At 39.1% G+C, this 5,876-nt stretch overlaps 1 pseudogene; it reads left to right on the forward strand.

Annotated features, from left to right (window-relative positions):
- Positions 1 to 3,656: 3,656 nt before the first annotated feature.
- LOC125602929 lies at positions 3,657 to 5,627 on the forward strand (annotated as a pseudogene).
- The last annotated feature ends 249 nt before the right edge of the window (positions 5,628 to 5,876 follow it).

Here is a 5,876-nt window from a genome sequence, read left to right on the forward strand (position 1 = left end):
CTTAGCTGGTTCTTCACCCTTTAGTTCATCTTTCTTCAAGCTTGATTCACCAGCTAGTTTAACCTGTTCAAGATCAGAAGCAAGTATCATGCTTTCATTAAATTTATGTTGAAGTATCTTAGCTCTTTGTCTAGTGATAGCTCCCTTGAATACGGTTGGTACTGGCACTTCTTGAACTGTCTCTGATTTGGTTATGTTGCTGATCATGTCCTGGATATCAGGTTCAGTTAGGTCTGGTTCCGGCTCTGGTTGAATGTCCTCATCACGTAGGGAGGAAATTTCTCAGGGATATACAGGAAGGTTCAACTGAAGCCGCTGAAGTGGGATGGTGAAGGCGAAGAAGAAAGACCTGTAGAGGCCCTTATGATTCTTAAATACGGTGGTGTTCTAACTCACGCTGGTAGAAAACAGGTGTTTACATACTCTACCATTTAATTTGTCATTGTTATATATATATATATATATATATATGTGTGTTTCCAAATATGGAAGAATTGTTTAACTTATTGATGTTTTCTTCATCTGCATGCAGGCAGAGAAGAGCTTGGTAGATATAATTTTTTGTAGGTTTCTAATTGAATTTGCTTTCTTTATCGAGAAATGTACTTCATAATTTAATTTATGGATAATATTTCGATTTTTATTATATTTTCTTTTAATATGTCTACATAAATGTTTGTTTATTATTTATGGAAAAATAATATTATTCACCTAAAATAAAGAAATACGACATATACATACAATACAATTCTAATTAATGATAATATAATATCTGTTACTTCTAAAACTATACACTCTTTATTCCATTTTTTGAATGAAAGTATCTTCGTAAACACACAAAATATTTTGTGACGTTGCAATTATACATACACACAATATATGCCTCTTCATACTGACGTTACTGTGTTCCCTCTTGTGAGGTGCGGGCCGGGAGGGAACACAGGGTGCGGACCGGTCATGTTCTTATGCCCGCATAGGGTGCGGGCCGATCACCTAGTAATCTATTATATAATAGGAGAGTTTCTCTTCCCCTAATGCGACACGTCAGCAATATGTGGGTCTCACTTTAAAAAGTGTGAAAAATGTCAAATATATAGCTCGAACCCATGTTATTGAGATATAAACACCCACAATTATACACACTGCACCAAAGGTTACTCTTTGTACATTGATGGCTGAAACTAATATATATTATGAAGGCCAAAAACTAATATAACATTGTGGACCCCACCTCTCTTTTTTTTTAAATTGAAGGGTAACAAATGGACTTCAACAAAAAGTGAGCTTTGGGCTTATTGATTTTCTGTTTATTAGGCTTTGTATCTGCCCAAAGTGGTGATACGAACAAAGCTAAAAAGATTAGGAAGCTGCCATCTTCACCATCTCCTTCGTCGGTTGTGATTCCCCTTCCGGCAATCAGCTATTATGGTCGATCTTTAAGGCTCTACGCACGTTTTGCGCCTACCAAACGCTTAGCTTCTCCTCTAACGCCTTCAGAGCTCTCATATATATAGAATCCCTCGAGGTTAAAAGCTCCATATTGTCTCAAACTTTTCTTTCTCAGTTTTCTGATCGCTTTACTTTCTCACATCCGTCGCGAAAATGACTTATCTAGCTGCTCCAGCCGCCATTGCCACCGTTCCCTACTCCACCTCAACTCTCTCCGCCTTGAAGGTCCACTCAGTCCATTGTTGGTCGGCTCATCCGATTCTAGGATTCCAGGAACATTAACAAGAATGGAGAGTTTATGGGCATCACCATTCTCCTCCTTGATGAACTGGTGATGATTGTTTCTAACTTATTTTTTATCACTTTAACTCTGCTTTGCTTATTCTTTGTTCATATATGAAACGTATCTTCATGTTTTGTTTTGGTTTTGTCTATGGGTTTTTTATGAACAACTAATGATTTTTCTCTGTTTTTCTTACATGATTCTGTGATCCATGGTTTCATCCCTGCAATCTCCAAACAAAATAGGAAAACTGAATGAATTATGTTTTTAGCAACCGTATCTAAAAGAAATAAAAGACATCTTACTTAACAAATTAAAACCTTTCTTTTGACAACGGAATGATGCGGACGAAGCCTAACTGATGTAAGTAAACTCCTCTTCAATAACGCATCACACTATTATCGCTCCCCAATCTCACAAACTTAAGCTCTAATCAGGCCAGGGATCCCACAGGTGATGTTGTCCTGACAACGGAGAGAAAAAAAAAGAAAAATAACCTAACGTTTTTTTTTCTTTTCAGTTTTTAAGTTCAAATCAGGTTTTTGACATAGAGTCCCAAACATTTTAAACCCACAATTACTTTTTCATAATGTAAAAACGTCAACCTTCGTTTATGTTTGTTAAACTATTTCACACAGGGGGCATATCTCCTTAGAAAGGGAGCCACTCGCCACGATGCTTCCAGTTTCACCATTCTTGAAACTCTTATGAACCACAAAGCCAATATAAGAGCTCTGTTTCAATCCAACGGGTGGATTTTGTCACAGACCACCGCTAAGCCTGAAGAGGGAAGAGAAGTGGAGTGCTGCGTTTTGGAAGATGGTTACTTGGAGTTTACAAGATGAAGATGGAACCCGTGACGAGGAAGACGAGGAGAAGTGTTACTTGGAATATCCTAACGTTGAGGATGTAGACAATGTGTGATCTTAGCGATGAAGATTAGTGTAGCTTTAATATATGCTACTACGGTCCTTGAGCTCCCTAACAAGTACTGTAAACAATGTGTATTTTGAAAAAATAAAATAATTTTGTAATACAAGTAGTTTGAAACTTTGAGTATTTATTTAAACAACGGATATATACAGAGTTGATAACTTGATATGGACCCCCAAATAAGTTGGTGCTGCGCTGTCATAATATCTGTCTTTTTAATTTCATATACCTGACGCAAGCTTCTTCATCTTTTTCCCTTTCCCTTTCCGTTGTTCCACGCTCTTTGTTTCATGTTTAGGCATTTTTCACATTCTCTTATTTTACCTTAATTATACTTTTTGAATTTTCTATCTGTTTTGGGAGATGTCTCTAACTTGAGTTAATCGTTAAAAGCTAGGATCAATTTTGTTGTCTTATTTCCGATAAATTTTATTCTTTAATTTGTACAAATCTTAACAACACCAACATCCCGTAAATCATACCGTCCCACCGATATCCAAAGTAACCAGTCCCGCGCTTGCGCGGAGTCTCGGCACCTAGTACTAATAGTAATAGGTCGACAGACTTAAAGGGCTACAAAGATTTCAATATAAATTATTTAAGTGCTCTAAAATAGAGTTACAGCACGCGTTCTTTCGTGGTCTAGACAGTGAAAAATGAAACCAAACAAAACAATTCAACCTTTGAAATGAAATCAATGACCCTTTTTCCCTACGTGAGACGCAAAAGGGTATAACCACTTAACTTTGTCTTGCCTGCAAAAGATTACAGTTTTGTCTTAGAAACTGTACAAAGGCATTATGATGACATTTGTCAAAAAGTCTAACCAAATTTCAAACGACCACATGGAATCAAGAAACGGAGCTTCATTATCGGAATTGTTGAAATAAAACACATTTGTATTGTTTGCACACATCTCACCACGACCCAAGCCCACGGCAAAATCTGAGGAGCTTACATTTGTTTTAGTTGGCGTTCTGTATTCGCCTATTGGGCTTAAGAGGCTTTCTTTTTCACTCCTGTTGGGCTTTTACATGTGACCAAATTCATCACACCTTCGAAACACTGCGTATCGTCTGTCTTCTAGTCTTTCGTCACTCGACGTTCTCTGTCGCCGACAGGTTTATAATCCTCCGGCGAGAAAAACCATTGTTCTACAAAACAACTGTTCCGAAAAGGTAAAGCCTACCATTGTCTGATAACATATAGATTATCTGTTTTCTGTATATATTGACTTTTGTTTTCATTTATGTACATCAACTGTTCGACGAAATGCCTCAATGATACATTTCCTTCTATGGGCTTACAGCTTTGCTGCTGTGTTCTGGATTCTACTCAATATGGCGATCATAGTTCTCAACAATCAATCAAGATTTGTATCTGCAAAGCTATATAGTACAAGTGGACAAGTCATTGACGTTGCGGAAGTAACAAAGAAAATATCCAAAGTAATGATGTCTTCTCCCCAACCGATTCTCGAATCAGCATTAGACCAAACCGGCTTAAGGGTCTCACCAGAAGTAGCAGAAGACATCCTCAACAGGTTCAGGAACGCTGGTCTGTTAGCATACAGATTCTTCCAGTGGTCCGAAAAGCAACGCCACTACGAACACAGCGTCCGTGCCTACCACATGATGATCGAATCCACGGCCAAGATAAAGCAGTACAAGCTCATGTGGGATCTCATCAACTCGATGAGGAAGAAGAAGATGTTAACGTGGAGACTTTCTGTATAGTGATGAGGAAGTACGCGAGGGCGCAGAAGGTGGACGAGGCGGTTTACGCGTTTAACGTGATGGAGAAGTATGATTTGGCGCAGAATCTTGCTGCTTTTAATGGTTTTGAGTGCTTTGTGTAAGTCCAAGAACGTGAGGAAAGCTCAGGAGATCTTCGAGACGATGAGAGAGAGGTTTGTGCCTGACTCCAAAACTTTAGTATATTGCTGGTGGATGGGGGAAAGAACCAAACTGCCTAAGGCGAGAGAGTGTTCAGGGAGATGATTGATGCTGGTGAGGCCTGATGTAGTGACTTACAGTACAAGGTTGCTATATGTGTAAAGCTGGAAGAGTCGATGAGGGGGATGAGGATGAGCATGCAAGCAAGTGCTGTTATGATATGTTGAAGAGAGTCGTGATGATGATGGGAGTGAGTGATTGGAGAGTCAGATGAGGCGGTGTAACGGATAGTCGAGATTGGCAGTATGGAACTGAAGCCGACGAGTTTCATCTATAGTGTGCTTGTGCATACTTACGGAACAGAAACCGTCTGAAGAGGCTGTGGAGACGTTTCTAGAGAGAGGAGAGAAGTGGTGTAGAAGCAGATGTAGCGGTTTTTAACTCGTTGATAGGCGCGTTTTGCAAGGCGAATAGATAAGAATGTGTATAGGGTTTTGAAAGAGATGAAGAGTAAAGGTGTGACGCCTAACTCCAAGACATGTAAATCATTCTACGCCATCTGATAGAATGCGGTGAGAAAGACGAAGCGTTTGATGTGTTTAGGAAGATGATCAGAGTGTGTGAGCCAGATGCAGACACATACACGATGATGATAAAAGATTTTTGTGAGAAGAAAGAGATGGAGACTGCTAATAAAGTGTGGAGGCGCATGAGGAAAAAGGGTTTTTTTCCGAGTATGCATACTTTTGCTGTTCTTATTAATGGGTTGTGCGAGGAGGGTGATACTCAAAGGGCTTGGTTGTTTGTTGGAGGAGATGATTGAGATGGGGATTAGACCATCGGGTGTGACGTTTGGGAGATTAAGACAGCTGCTTTTGAAAGAGAGTAGAGATGATGTGGTCAAGTTTCTTAATGAGAAGATGAATCTTTTGGTCAATGAGCCTTTGTGTGATTGACAAGTACATCTCACAGCAGCTGGTTCTAAGTGTTTTTGGACATGTTTGGTTTTTGTCTGATTGGCTTAGGATTCATTTCAATTGTTGTAAAGTTGTAATTGAAGTTGAAACCAGCAGATGTTACGGTTCAGATTGTAAACTGGTTTTTGTCCTTTGGTTCATTATCAGAAACTGGTATTGGTCCATTGAATTAGGCATGCGGTTTTACCGAACCAAGATGTTCGGTTTTCTGGTCAGTTTGGTTAGGAGGTTTGGTTCAGTTCGGCAAGTTAAAAGAGTTTTTGGTTCGGTTTGGTAATTGCTTAGTTTGATTTTTTTAAAAAAAATGGGTCGACGAGCTATTTCCCACGAAAAGTACGA

The sequence above is a fragment of the Brassica napus genome, unplaced genomic scaffold (assembly GCF_020379485.1).
Source record: "Brassica napus cultivar Da-Ae unplaced genomic scaffold, Da-Ae ScsIHWf_3041;HRSCAF=3836, whole genome shotgun sequence".
Taxonomy (NCBI): domain Eukaryota; kingdom Viridiplantae; phylum Streptophyta; class Magnoliopsida; order Brassicales; family Brassicaceae; genus Brassica; species Brassica napus.